The sequence below is a fragment of the Vicugna pacos genome, chromosome 9 (assembly GCF_048564905.1).
Source record: "Vicugna pacos chromosome 9, VicPac4, whole genome shotgun sequence".
NCBI classification, from domain to species: domain Eukaryota; kingdom Metazoa; phylum Chordata; class Mammalia; order Artiodactyla; family Camelidae; genus Vicugna; species Vicugna pacos.
The window spans coordinates 65,612,504-65,628,783 of record NC_132995.1 but is presented as its reverse complement, the minus strand read 5'-3'; the positions used below and the strand labels follow the sequence as shown (position 1 = coordinate 65,628,783).

General features: G+C 36.8%; 1 long non-coding RNA gene and 1 other non-coding gene across 3 annotated transcripts in view; both read right to left on the bottom strand.

Annotated features, from left to right (window-relative positions):
* Positions 1–16,280, bottom strand: part of LOC140685420 (uncharacterized) — a 231,485-nt gene that overhangs the window by 26,560 nt on the left and 188,645 nt on the right. The window lies entirely within an intron of this gene.
* On the bottom strand, positions 12,042–12,145 carry LOC116281819 (U6 spliceosomal RNA). The gene has a single exon (XR_004191284.2). It is a non-coding gene; the product is annotated as a U6 spliceosomal RNA (small nuclear RNA).

The following is a 16,280-nucleotide window of genomic DNA, read 5'->3' as shown; positions in this document are numbered from 1 at the left end:
TGATGTCGTTCCATTTGTTCGTTTTTACTTTTGTTTCAATTGCCTGATAAGACATATCCAAAAAAATATTGCTAAGACCAATGTCAAAGAGTGTACTGCCTATGTTTTCTTCTCGGAGTTTTATGGATTCAGGACTTACATTTGCGCCTTTAATCCATCTTGAGTATCTAGCGACAAATAAATATTGCTTCTTAAAATTTGGTTCTGTGTAGTATTTGCTTATATTGATTAATAATAATGATGAAAACAAAACCAAAGTAGCCTATATAGTAATTTCTAAGTACCAGACTCTATTTTAAATTGCTTCAAATACATAACTTATTAAATCCTTGTAACAGCTTGGTCAGATATATATATCTATATATAGATACATAATTTATATATATATAATACATAGATATATAATTATGTATATAATTATTATCTCCATTTTATAGTTGAGAAGCTCCCCTATGCAGCCTGGAGGTTCAGTGTTTAATCTCTAGAAACAGGTAGCGAGATGCTGAGCCTCAGCCCCAACACTCACCAGTCATATGACCTTAGTCAAGTGGTTCCGTTGTCCATTGCTAAGCAGCTCTCAAAACTAGGGAACTTACATGAACTCTCCCTTCCTCTTCCTCTCTCCTCTTCTCCATGGTGTCTCTTTCTCTAGGGATTCTCCATGTACCTTGGGCCTCATAAAGCAAGGTCATCTTCGGCTATTCACATCTTTTTGTCTTGTGGTAGAGGTATACATAAACCTCATAACACTATCTTTCCTTATCATCAATATTGCCATGCATCCATCTACCATTGTCCAACCTCCTTAATTAAGTTGTTTGTTTTTTAAACCACTGTTTTAAGAAATCATCATTTTCTGCAGGGCAAACTTTCTGTTTTGATTCTTTGAATGAAGATGACCTAATATTTTAATGTTCAAATACCCAAGGTTGACTCTAATTACCTCCCCCCTCAAAAAAAACCCCAAATAAGAAAGGCAATCAAATACCCAAAGTTAATATCTTTTCAGATTTCTCTGAGGAGTACATACTCTCTGTTATAGTATGCATTAAATGGGAAACAACTCAGATATGTATTTACTTATAAATAAATTAAATAAACCAGTATGTGTAGATGGCTGAAAATATAATACATAATGTAAAACAAATGGAAGTTGAAAGAACTACATTAAAACAATAAGAAAATAATTTTGTGGCTTTTTTAATGGAGTAAGAAACTAATAATATCCCAGGGCTGAAAAAATTTCAGGTTAGGTGTGGTCACCTCTATCTGGACCACAAGAAAAGTCAGTCAGGGACACTACAGCTCAGTTTTCTGGGCATCAGGAGTTTCCTGGACATTAAAGTGAAAGGGCAAGAATATGAAAGAGAAAAACTTTGCAGAAGCTAGGAAGAAAACAGGGGGCTGTTTTGATGCCACAGTCGGCCACAAGGAGACTTAGTGGACAGTGTGGGCCATCAGCCATGGAAGGGCCACTGTGCTATCACCAGGGAAAGATTGTCCTATTTGTGGCTCATTATTAAAAATTCCCCCTCAACTCATGCTTTTTTTTCATTTTATAAATGCTTTTATCCCATTATCTGCAGAGTCTTTTGGATGTCACGGTGAGTGGTATGGGAATCATTAATTTTTTTAACAACAATTTAAATAGTATATGACACCCCTCAGCTTCTGCCTCTGGTTTACTCACAAACACCTAAAGGGGCATTTGCCATCCTTTTTATCTCTTTTATTCATATTGCGAGAGGCATGGCCAACTAAACCTCTCTTCTCACTTCCTTTTCTTTCAAGATCCTCACCGCTGCCTCCCAGTCCCCTGTCCGATAACAATTGTCTTGGACATGCAGGTCTACTGTCTGTCAACAGTCTTCTAACAGTAAACCATCTATCCTTACCTTACACTTATATTTAAGAAAAACACAATAAAACAATTAGCTTCCTTTTTCCTTTATTCAAGTATAAGTTATATTAATTTAGTGTTGCTTTTAATTAAAATTAGCAGTCAATCCTATTCAAAAGTTTACAGGGGTTTGCTAACACAGCATGAATATTATCACGTGATCCCACCCTTACCTTTGTACCTACTATTAGAAGACACACTGAGACGTAGTAAACATTTGAAGAGTTTGTTGGAGCAAAAATCTGTTTGAAATGGGCAGCACCAAGCCCAGAAGTGGTTAGGAGAGCTCCACTGGCAGGAACTAAGGGAAGGACTTAGAGAGGGGGCAGAAGCACAGACAGAAAATTATCTGATTGGTTATGGTATCAAGTCTACTTGGCCATTTATGACTGGTTGTCCTCATATTTTGACTCTGTAACATTGAGGCATGTATAAGGCTTAGATTTTGATGTGCCTCTGTACGCCATGCAGCACTAGAGTTACCTCAGTCTAATGGTCTCCTTGTTTAATTAACGTGACACTGCCATACTACTTCTTACTTTGTCTGAAGTTTCAGAAAAGAAATTAATGCAATTTCACCAGAAATCTCCTATTAAAGTGCCAATTGTTAGCTAGAAGGATGGAAGTAAAAGTAGGAATTTTAAGAAGATCTTTCCTAATATATTATTGCAAAAGAGTTTTTTTTAAGGTAAATAAAAAAGTTTATGCCTTAGGAGTGCATGGTGATGATGAGACACATAAAACAAACGTAATTGCAATGTTCCCTAATCTATGGATACAAATTAGGTCACAAATTGGCTAATGGACAGATTATAAGGCTCCAAGCTCCCATGTGCATAGCAGCAAACATCAATATATCCTTTGTCAGGAGGAGATGGGATGAAAATCATGGTATACAACCCAAACCCTTTCCTCCCCAATAAATATTCCGCCCATTCATTTTTACACTCTGTGTAACCAACTTGTTAAAGAAACTCAGGGCAGCTACTCACCTGAGCCTGCCTGCTCTCCCCTTGCTAGTGTACTATCCATCTCTTAATAAACCCCACTTCACTTAAAGAAAATTTTTTTTAAATTTTTTTAGAAGTCCTTCACCCACACACCACAAGGGGGTGCTTAGACCATCCCACAGGAGTTCAAGTTGGCACTCATTACTGGCTCCTGCCACTCTGTAACCTGTAAGCAATCTTGTAAGTCTCTTTTGCACTCAGCTGTCTTTTTCATGCTATTTGTCTTGGATCCGTGAGAAGTCCTATGTTCCTGCAACTCCACTGGGCCATTCAGGACACCAAGCATCCTGGTAGATTGCTAGATCGTGGCAAAGAGAGGATACGCCAATCGTTTGTGTGCCCACACTTAGAGTGGACTTGCTAGGGCTGGATCTTTCTTACTTTGTACACAGAGCCATTTATCCTCAACGCATTGTGTGTGGCTAAATTAATGAGGAATCGAAGGAAGTCTAGAATTAGCTGTCCCACCGATCTCAGAAACACCTAAACCTTCTCTTTTGCCTGCCCTTTCCTTCTTCCTTTGCAATGAATTTTCTCTTGCAGACTCTGAATTGCCTTGCAAAACTTTAGCTTTCATTGGCTGATAGTCTCTTCCCATTCCAGGCTCCCAGATACATTTGACGTGTCTAATCTTGGATTGAAGGCATGGTGCAGTTTTTTTCTCTGTGTAGGAAGCTCCATGGAAACCATACAAAGCAGTGGATGTGAAGAGACACTTGGGTTTGAAAGGAGAGGTGTTTGCTAACTTCGCATGCCCATCTGAGACCAAGCTGGCCCCTATTTCCATAACCACTGGCACTGTCTTTAGAGATGCAGTCTTATAAAGAATATGACACCGAGAGCAGCCAAATAAATGTTTAATCTCATTCACAACAGTTAATGACAGAGTCCAGGGTCATCTCCACTCTGCTTGATCCCCCTGAATAGATGAATTCACATGCAAAGTCGAGACTAGAAAAGGGACAAGATAGAATCAGGACAAGATAGAATAGAGGCCAGCTTGGTCTTAGATGGACATGTGAAGTCAGTATGTGAGTTACTTTTTTCCAAAAGGGCCAGCAATTGATTATGAGGTTAGCTTCTGGAAAATGTGAAGGGAAAGCAGCAAATGGAAGAAAAATTATCTCTACTTTAGAACTTTTCAAAAGATGCCCATTAACGTTAGCATATCAAGGACAAAAAATAGAAATACTTTGTCTATTTTTAAATTTTTACCAGTAAATGATTGTAGGTACAATAAAAAAAATCACTGCTACTCCAAAATATAGATTTTAATTCAAATTATATTTAATCCAAGTATTATTAGGGCCATAGTCTAGGTCCCATGGTACATACATCCAAATTTCATTCCAAAAATATTACAAAAGGCATTTCTGACAATGCTTGCATTCGCAGCACTGTTATCTTGTGTACCTTCTGCTTTTCTCACCTTTCTGCGTATACTAAATAAGTAAATGTGCTTTCCCTGGTATTTCAAAATATTTCTACAGACCTATGCAAAGGAAAAGGCAAAAAGCGTGAGATCACAGTCTCCATGCTCATTCTGGCAGGAAGAATGAGAAACACCACTCAAAGAATGATTTCACAGCAAAGACGAAGGCAAAGCAAGACCCCACCCGTGTAACACAGTCCACAACCCTGCCAACGGCAGCTGCCAAAATCAACAGGAAAGGGATTAAGTCAGGATTTGCTTAAAAGTGTTAGTAGTCCCACCCGAGTGAAAATACCTTGCCATCCATCTGAAAATAGCTTCTCCACTGCCATAAAGTGTAAATTTTTGTGATCACTTGGAATTGCATTAATTCCTTGTAATTGGTAGACAATATGCTCACGTATTATGGACTGAAAAATAATATCAATACATTTATGGAGGTGAAGATCTGATTTTTTTGACTTCCTAATCAAACTAATTATGTATTGTAATTTTATTGAGTTATTCATCTTCCATCCCTCCTTACTTAATGAATCTTTTATAATCTATAATGTAACTCATAATTCATCAAATATCTGATTTCAAAATCCACTGAAATTACTAAAGAAGGGAATATAAATGTGTAAGTTCTTATTCAGGCATTATTTGCATGCACATTTATGAATATGACTGTTTACATATAGTATGCTAAATGTCTATTACAAATATAAATGCAAAATGGATACAATTATATGGCTATCAACCAGTATAACATTCAGTGCACATTATACTTTGTGGAATATATTTTGCCTGGATGAGTTGAGACAGATTGTATAATAAAATGAACATGGCAAAAGTGGGTTTTAAGTCAGGAAACAGAACAGTAAAGCAATTTCCTGAGTTGTTTAAATGCTTTGAAAGAGAAATGTCATTACATACTTGAGTTACACTGGCACATAATTACATGAGCGTCACAAATAACAATGTCTTACTAAGAAAAACAGAAGTTATTATAGAAAAATTATTTCTCACCATAAACCTTCATTTTAAGCTCAGGTAAATACACACAAAGGGGATTTGCATGTTTTCAAAATCAATTCTGGTCATTAAATCTTCAATTATTATGATTCAAAAAAGTTTGTTTCTAATTATGTTTTTAAAATCTTCCTTAGTTTCAATAATAGTATTAGATTATTAAATGTGAAACAGTAATGATTGCTTACTTAGAGTTAAATTAAATTCGTATTTTTATTTTAATTATGATCATTATAAAGAAGGTAGTAAAATCATAGGTTACATTTTTAAACGATCTATTGTTATTTGCATTAAAATTAGTTATTTGCTGGAATTCCAAGAAGTATACCTTATAGCTACAAATGATTTAGAATGTAAAAAATCACAAGTGAATATTTCTCCCAGCCTAATGATGATGAAGACCCAGATATTCTACAAAATCATAACTTTAGGTACAAAGGGAGCTGAGGTCATGATAATTAGATGAAGTGACTTTTTAAGGATGACAAGACCATGTGAGTAGAGACAGGATATATAAACTGTTTCACCCTTTAGCAGAGTATAGGAGGAATAGAAGGTAGAAGAAGATAATTGAAATTTGAATGAATTCTTTAAGGGTCAGTTTAGAATCCTTGGAAGTTCCAGATACAAAGGTATCCATCAATGTCCAGTGACCAAATCACTTCCATTGGTCTTCACTGGGGACTACAAGAAAGACTGTGGGAAGGGCAGAGACATGAGAAAGCTCACCTCAGGGGTGAACAGAAGTTGCTTTCATATGAAGCAAATACCGTTTGACAGAAGAGAAGTGGAAAGATGTCCTCTATCTCCCACTTCCAAGAAAAGATTCTCTGTTGTTGGGAAATTAGTCAAAGTAAGAGCCAGCTGCTGCTGGGGGACAGGGAGCTCCGTGGTCTTCGGCAAAAGTTGGCCGCTGCTAGGAAAGAGGGAGGAGACAAAGCTGTCTGCCTCCGGAGGGAAGGCAGAAAATCCACATGAGACCAGTCCTTTCCACAGATACAAGGTGGAGGTCTGAGGCTGTAGGGGGAGGAGAAACCAGATGTAGGGCAGGACCTCTCTGCATTGGGGCAGGAGGAGGGAGGGCAGGAATGCTGAGAAAACATCACCACTGGGACTGAGCAAGAGAACCAACTTTTGACTCCCACCCTGACCATGAACCTTGTACAAGGTAACAGGCAACAGCAATAGATTATCAAAAAAGGTAGGGAAATTCTCCATGGAATTTGTGTGCAGGGCCTGCCAAAAGCTGAGGGTGGAGCATAGAGCAAATCAAGAAAGAAAAAGAAAGAAAAATCCTTTATGCACATACTATGCATGAGGTAGCACTAGCTCACCAGTGAAATGCACTGTCAGTAATGGAGCAAAACTTAATTCCAGCTCAGCTACTGATTACATTGACTTTGACACTCCCCACCCTCAACACACACACACACACACACACACACACACAAAATGGCCTGACAGAATAAGATGCATATCCATTTACCCATTTCTGGGCATAAATACTATTCACTTCTGCTCCTAATGTTCTGTTACACCCAACATACAGAATTCAATCAAAAAATGTATTATGAGACACACAAAACAACAGCAATGACAACAATGATCTTTTTTCAAGAGAGAAAATAGTCAACAGAAAGGAACAGACATGGCTCAGAAGTTGGAACTGTCAGAGAAATACTTTAAAATGTGATTACATTTGTTAAAGATTCTAACGGGAAAGGTGACCAACATGTGTGAGAAGTGATGAATTGCAGTACACAGATGAAATGCAAACTGAAAAAATGGAATTTTTAACTTAAAAACTTTCCCACAAAGAAAACTCCAGTCTTGGATGGCTTCACTGGTGTATTCTACTATATATTGAAGAAAAAGAAAATCTACAAAGACTCTTCCAGAAAGGTGTAAGGGATACTTCTCGACACACTTTATGAGGCTAATTGTACCTTGAAATCAAAACAAAGGTATTACAAGGAAAGAAAGCTACAGACCAACAGCCCTCATGGACAAAGAAACAAAATCCCTTAACAAAATATTAACCTGTTAATCCAGCAAGTGGAATTTCTGCCAAGAATGAAAAGTTGATTCAAAATTCATAATTTAATCGAGTAAACCATTATAATAACAACTGTTACTATGTTAATATGAATAGATTCAGAGAAAGCATTTGACAAGATTAAGCAGCCATAATTTTTAAAAAACTACTAGAAAACTAGAAGTAGGTGAAAATTTCCTCAACTTGGTGTAAAACCTATAGCTAATCTCACACTTGACAGGAAATGGCTGAATTATTCTCCCTTAAAGTCAGGAATAAGCTAAGAAAGTCTGACCTCATCACCCCTATTCAACATTTTCCTGCAAGTCTTAGAAAGTGCTATAAAGCAAGAAAAAGGGAGGGGGGAGGTTATACAAATTGAACAAACATTAATTGTACACAACATACAAGTAATCTCAGGGAGTCTACAAATAAACTACTAGAACAATAAGAGAGTTTAGCAAGGTTCTAAGACCCAGTGTCAGCTTAAAATCTCAATTGTACTCTTACCTACTAGCCACAAGCAAATGGAATTTAAAATTTAAAATTCCATTTATAACAGCATCAAAAATTTGGAAGTGATTTTGTATAACATGAACCAAATATGTGCTAGACCAGTACATGAAAATGTAACACACTGCTGAGAGAAATTAATGAGGATTTAATTAAACAGAAAGAGATACCATGTTTCTGGGTCAAAAGATTCACTAATATTAAGATGCCAATATCCTCTGAGTCGACCAGTAGGTTGAATGCAATGCTAACCATGCTTGATAATTGCATTTATGTAAATAATCAAATCAAGCTATATTTTTAGAAGCATGGGTTGTAAGTCAAGATAGTGGTTACCCTGTGGTTATAGTGTTCAGTATAGGGCACAAGGCTGGTAATATTCTTGGTTTTTTTTTTTTTTATTTGTTTGTTTGATCTGTTGCTACTTACATGAGCGTATTTGCTTCATAAAAATGCACCAAGTTTGGCATTTAAGATTTGCACATCCTTTCTAGGTATAGTATTCTTTTAAAAAGTCTTTCTCTAAAAGTGAAAGAAAAAGCAAGAGAGCAGAAAAAGAACCTGGTGGTAATTATAAGATACTGGATTAGCAGCTTCAGATTGTGAAACAGAAATATTAGAGCTAAAAGAGACATTGTGCAATGATTCTTCCATCTCTACCTAATTCTACCTGTGAGACATCAGAAATCTGCAGGGTTCAGGAAAACTCAAAACTAAAATCGTATCTTCCAAATCTGTGATATTCTCACCATGCTATTTTAAAAATACTATGTAATGTACCAGTGATTAGTGCAAGTGCATATTTGAAATTATTATGATTCTGACTCTGAACTTGACACAGACACATGAGCCACCTAGTCGGTCCTTTAAACCACACTTCTCTTCCAGCTGATGCCCACAGGGCTCATATTTCAGAAGCAAGTGGGGAGGAATTTTTGAGACTTGGTCATGTTTACGATTCTTTAATATTCTGCTTCTAATGAATGGCAAACAGAACTTCAATCTTGCTGTCTACACATCTGAACGAGAATTAATGTCACGTGAAGAGTGCCTTAAATCCTGAATCTATGACACTTTTTCAAATTCTTCCCCACCTTGGACACGATTATTTCCAATATTTGCTCTGATTACGAGGAAAGTTTTTCATAGATGTGATGCGATTCAAGTGAGACTTAAGCCTTATCCTTTGTAATAAACAGGTGGTTTATTACAAACGTTAAAAAGAGGGAAAATGCCATGGGGCAATCTTTAAGGGCAATTTAACTTACTTTGTAGAACAAAATTGTTATAATTCATTTTTAATGCTCTGTATTAAGCAGATTAATCACCATTATTATAATTTAGTCCTGAGAAACTTCTTTTAAACTACAAAAAAATGACCTTAGTTCAAATTCTAGGGCACAGAGCTTGCAATGCAGGTTATGCCATTAAAAAAAACAAAAACAGAAACAAAAACAAAAAAACATTAGGTACAGTAAGAAAGATATAAAACTAGAAAGTTTTCATTTTTAAGGACTTCATTAAAGTCAGATGTGAAATAAATATAGTTAGTGTTTAGTTTTTCTAATAGATGTTGTAGGAGAGAAGGTCTCTCTCTTTCCCTTTTTTTTTCTTTTGTCCCTACTCTCTTCCTCAAACAGCACTCCTTGGTAACCAAGAAGGGAAAACACTAATAATGACAAGTCAGCTCCAAGTGACTGACTGGCCGAAGACGAGCTGATGGAGGAGGCCAGGCCCTCCTGTATTCTGACCATCTTTTCACGAGGAAGCACGCACACGGCTCAGTTCTCTTTGCCTGGAAGCAGGCTGGTGGTGACATGGGGGAGGGGCGCTCTCTACCTCCATGACGATGGCAAATTACAGAACACCCTTCGCACCAGTTTCCTCATCTGTAAAATGGGAATCATATGAGGTTATTGGGAAGAGTAACTGCTGTATATCAGGTGTTCAGCACAGTGGTTGGAGGATGTTAAGGAAGGAATTAGGGTGGTTATTGTTATTTTTACTACTACTTAGGGGTTAGGCATACAACCCTCACTTCAGCCCAGTTTATTAAGAATTCTGTGGTGGGTTAGTGGGAATTCGCTTACTTAATGATCAAGTGACTCCTTGATTTCCTCGTTTGTTATTGTTCAAGGGAGTAGACAGCACGTCCCTTGAAGCCTGGATAGGGAGGAGAGCGATTGTCCTGGCAGGGTTTGGGTATTTCTAGGTTTTTTAGCCAACATCAACTATCAGTTCCTCAAATACTAGGAAGCCCCCAACTGAGGCAGTGTGTACAGCAGCGACATAAAGCTTTGTGAACTGGACTCTCCTATAATTTCTAACTTCCAGCACCAAGAGGTTTCTTAACCACATCAGTATCACATGTCCTTTTCTGGAAAATGCATATTGACAGTACTTAGAATTTGGAGACTGATAAGCACTCACAGATGTACCTGTTATTCTTAACGTTATCAGCTCCAGCAAGATATTTTGATAGTTTTTTTAAAAATAAATAGATATTTTCATTTATACCTATTAACTTTAAGAATCCAAAGAGGGTGACAGGTACCCCAGAACTCAGAGTTCAAAATTATTGGTGATGGAAGAATCCATATAATCTACATTGATACCTCTGCAGGAGTTTTGCAGAAAAGTTTCATCAATGGGGAACAATTTCCAAACATACCTATACCTGGAGACACCATGAAATCCAACCTTGCGTCCTGACTATATGCAGCACGTAGTGAAACTAAGATACAGCCCCGATCTCGCAGTTCCTCTCACACAAGACGCACTGGAGGCAGAACCTTCAGGCAGTCATGGGAGGTCACAGGGAGAAGGCGTTTAGAGATGCACTCTGACTCTGCTTACACACATAGACACAGCTCTATGTTTTGACTTATATAAAATAGCTATGGTACTTGACACACAGTGGCTATGAAGTAAATATTTAGTGAGTATATAAATGAGTGAATGAATGAAGAATGAATGATGTTTTTTTAGAATACATTGGCAGTGAATCTCATGTTCCCATTTCCCTTTAAGTCATCTGAAGTGTAATACATTTTTAGTTGTTTAACATGGCTTTAGGGCTTCTCCTTTATTTTCGTGATTTATAACATCTAACAACAACAAATTAATTATCAGTGAAATATCTATAATTAAAGTTCTATTTTAATGTTCTGGAGACACAAGAATACTATTTTTCATTGTTGTTTCCCTGGTGCTCAAACGTATTGACCACATCGGTTACTGCTTCTTTCAGTAGAAACAAACCAAAATCAATTGTGCATGCACTCTTGTCCACAATGATTTCTTGTTGTTAAGGATCGCTTCCTTACATGCATGTTATAATCAGGTTAATGAAGATTTTTAACCATGTTTGAAGAGAGTACTTGTTACGACTTTGACATTCTAATTAAATCTGTGGCTTTTCAGGACTGAGCTCCTTCAAATTTATGTAGACCATAACATAGCTCATTCAATAAGAAATCATCTTGGTCACATTCCATCCTATGTCCTGGGTTGGGGCATAGCACAAAGTAGGCAAGCTCTATTCCTGACCTTAGGGAGCTTAGAGTCAACTTCTGAGATACTTTTCCTGCCCTCTTATTCAGAACTCTGTTTCCAAACCAACTTGAACCCCTGAATTCGTAGCCATAGCCCATGGATTTCTTCTGCATGTTTAACAATTTTTTTGGTTTGTGGTGATTAAAACAAATTCTAGGTAAAAAAGACTAAAAAAAAAAAAAACCTCCCAAAATCTATGAAAATTAATCTACCCAGGTTTCAGAAGCAGATGGGACCACAAACTGCAAATAAGGAAAGTCTTGTTTTCTTTTTTCTGTACTCTAGTGAAGGACATCAACCTGTTACAAATTCATGATATATATTTTAAAAGTGGAAAACTGAGCAAATACTGTGACTGTTCTCTTTTTCAGATACTGTATATGTATCTGAATGGCTTTTCAGAAATGTACTTACCTATATTTACTGTATTTACTTTTGAAGTAGAAATATGAATATATTTTTATCTTATTTTTCAAATATTTAAAGCAGCTTTATTTGTAATACCCCACACCTGGAAATAACTCAATGTCCATTAACAGATGAATGGATTAAAAAAAAGGGGTTATCTATAGAAAAAAGACTAAAAATATGGAATGCTTCATGAATCGGTCTGTCATCCTTGCTCAGGGGCCTTGCTAATCTCTGTATTGTTTCAAATTCAGTATCTGTGCTGCCGAAATGAGCACTGAATAAATTTTTAAATGTATGTTTGACTCATGTAGTGTTACTCTGCTTATTTTCAAATATATACTTAACAGCTTTTCATATGTAGATTATATGTCATTTGTAGATTATATTATATACTTATGAATATGAGGGCTTCTCTTACCTGAGGGTCCCAAAACAATTTCTGGAAGATTATTTGTGTGTGTGCATATAGGGGGCGATCCCATGTGTGGAAAAGGAGACCCAAAACTGATACGTGTGGACCTGTCATAGTCAACTTCATTTCTTGTGTAAGGATGTTTTAGTAAATAGCAGAAGTCTTATTTTGGAAAGATCGAATCGCTACTCTTATTTTTACAATACTCGTTAGTCAAGGTTCTCCAGAAAAACAGAATTAATATTATATATTTTGTAACATGTAAAGACCAGGAAAACAGAACTGATAATGCATATATAATGACTATATATTACTTGGCTGACGTGCTTATGGAGATAGCTGGAGTCACTTGAAGAACTCTCTTGCTCTCATATACAGTCGTCCACCATTTCTTCTCCTTTGTTCTCTCTCATCATGGAACTGTCCTCTAGTGCTTCCACTGCTAAGGTCTGTTTTGTTAATTCTATCAAAGGGAATATCATCTACTTATAACCTTCATAAACAGAACCCCTGTGTGTGATGAGGCATCCAATATCAGAGGCTCTCTTTTCATGCACACTGGCCTCAGGGCTGCAGGTTCTGGTCTCCACATGGTTTTGCCACTCCATCCCTTCTCTGCTGCCTAGAACCCACGCCTGACTCCTCCTGTGCTAATCTGATTCATGGGTAGACATGATTCAAGACCCATTTTGCTTAACCTTGAATTACATTAATAAATTATTGTTTAATTATCTGAACTTTTAAATATAAAATAATTCCATAATTTTTAATGCATTTACTAAGAGGGAATTTTTATGCCTTATTTTAATTATTTTAAGCTGAATCAATTTTCTGATTCATTACAGACTATGTAATAATTTTTAATATTACTCATACACGATTTAATACCATACCAGGGGTCTTCCAATAACATAAGTTCAGAAAAATAAATTTATAAAATGAAAACACATTAAAAAAAAGGAAGCCAAAAAAAAAAAAGAAAAAAGTCAATAAACCAGCCCTACAGCAATGGAACTAAGAAGCTGAAAGTGTCAAAAATTTCAAGTTAATTATGCAACTATGTAGCATGTTATAGAGACAGATAAAACCATATTATTTTAGCTTTTTTTTAAAAAGCAGTTGTTTTAAAAATATAAATTAGAATCACCTAAAGAGGATTTTTAAAATCCACACAACCTAACCTTATGAGTGGAGGCTTTGAGTCAATAGGAGTGTAGCCAGGCCTGAGCAGTGTGGCCCTCACAATCTGAGAAGCACAGCTGGGGGGGGGGGGGTGCACGCACGCGCACCAGGCAGGCGGTGGGGGTGGGGGGAGATGCTGATCTCAGCTTATCCTCTCAGTTCCTTAGCACCTTTCCTATAATAGGGCTAAGCAAACCCTATTATTTATACGTAACCTAATTTCTACCCTTAAATGTAATGGTTATTTTAAAAGAGGTAACTTTTTAAGTGACTGAATTCCAATATCCGGATAAAGATCATGTATTCTTTTTTCCGTAAACTGCCTTATTGGAGGTGGTCACTTTCCTCCTGGAGTCCTGGAAATGGATTCCCCTTTGAGATATTTATTATTAACAAATACTAGATAGGAGCAGACTCCTCACACTTTAATGTGAGTGTATTAGCACCCGGGGGTCTGGTTAACATGCAGGTTCTGACTGAGCAGGTCGGGGTGGGGCCAGACACCCTGCGAGTCCAACAAGCTCCCGGAGCGCCGATGCTCTGAGTAACAAGGATGGAGTGTGTATTCACACACGTGTGCCTCACAGCTTGCTACTACATGAGATTATTCCTCTCATGGATGCTGGGGTAAACGTCACATGACTGTAATAAATTTTTAGAGGAGAAAAAACTTTAAGTACAACCAGGGTAGAAGAACTTTACCAACTTTTAAAAATATATACATTTGCTAAATTAATCTATCAGAGTTGCCTTTATTTTAAATAATTTTTTAAAAATCCAAAGAAGTAACCTATTATAAAGGGCACCGTATTACTTTCCTGTATGCATGACCACCAGGAACTGAGCAGTGTAGGATGATAGATACGTGTTATCTCAGCTTCCTTGGGTCAGGAATCCAGGTGAGGGTTAGCTCAGGGTCTCACAAATGAAATCAGTTAGTTGGGCTGCATTCCTTTCTGGAGCTTAGGGGCCTCTTTTTAAACTCACCTAATAGTTGGCAGAATTCAGGGTTTTTTTGGTTTGTTTTTTTGGCTGCAAGATTAAGGCCCGCATTTTCTTGCTGGCTGCGGGAGGTATGATGGGAGGGGACACCCAGCATCTGGGAGCCTCTCACAGTTCCCTGCCAGGAGTTCACAGCTCCTCCCATCCTCTCCCCAGAGGCCTCTCTGCTTTGAATGTCTCTTCTCCTCTGCGGTCTCTGACGTCTTGACTGAGATTTAAAGGGCTCATGTGATTAGGTCAGTCCCACCTAGAAAAATCTGCTTTTAATTAAAGTCAATTGATTTGTGACCTAATTATCCAAGTGATAGTCCATCATACTCACAGGTTCTGCCCATATGCAAGGGGAAGGAATTACACAGGGTGCATCCACCAGGGGCTGGGGATCTCGGGGCCATGTTAGAACCCTCCTTACCATGCACACGTGTATCTCCTTAAGGAGCACTGACCTTAATCACCTTCTCCTTTCCTACAGTTATATACACATGATTGTACTCCTTTAAATATTGTCCCATAACCCTTTGAAAAATTTAATCAGCTTTATATGAAGATAGATTAAAGGCATTCATTAATTTTTTTTCCACCCAATGTATTTCAACATATTCTTAGTTTTTAAAATGTGGCTTTGGGCTGGGTTTTTAATGCACTGAAGATCTCTGAAGTTATCACAGCTCTCTCTCTCTGTTCTTTACTTACATAATATCCATAATAGCCAATATTTTCTGAAGTTTTATAGTAGAAGAAGCCAATATAAAGCATAAAAATCCACATAGCACTGTACTGTTTATATAACTTTCAAACATATTCTATTCGTTTATCTTCATAATTCTAAGGTGGAATTGGCATGATTAATTTAAGGATGACTCAAAGAGATGGCATGGCTTTTCCAGTATCATTCCAGATAGTAGATGATGGTGAGAGCTAAGTAGCCTGACTCTGCTGTCTACTTCCAAGTCCAGTGCTCAAGGTTCAGTGTGACCTCTCATCCCATGCAACAGACTGGAAAGATTGCATCATCAAATTTAAGGTCTAGAATAATTAACGTAACTGTTACAGGTGTCCCAAACTATGAGGAAGCTTAAAGTAAGAGACTATGGCCCAGTAAGAAGAAAAAAGTGCACAGCATGGTGATAACCTATGACGAGTGTTATGAGAAAGTAATGTCAGAGCTGATACACAGATGGAGAGTTTAAAAGCTCTGGCAAGCCACATGGTTAGGAGAGGCTATAAAAGGTCAAATAAAAAGGTGATTATTATACGCACTGGGAAAAATACTGTTATGATATATTGTATCTCAAAAGAGTTTCTAGAAAAATATAGTTTTCATTTACCCTGGAGAAGGTAATGAAGTGGTGTAGCATAAGTGGAATAAAAGAACAGCTTTTTTAAAAATAGAGAAGGAATGAAAAAAATATACACTGCACTTACCAGAAACATATGAATATATAAATAATGAACATTAGTATTTTATAATGTTAACTATATACCCATATTTTCATTTACTTTACCATAAATAAGAACATTCTTCATTACTAAAGTTATGTATAAGACCAAAATAGCATCATCAAAAAACATGAAAATGAAAATATGTGAATTATTTATTGTACAAATGGTTTTCTAAAACATAGAACATACAGTTAAACCTAATAAACTAGCACTTTACTATTTTATGCCTGTTATTAAAATTTTTACATTTTCTCTCATCACTGATGTTTAGCTTGGATTTTTATTTTATGGGTTTCTTTTAACCATTACTGTTTAATATGTAAAACAGATTCAAACCAATAAGTGCACAAATTCTTGGCTAAGAACAGTTC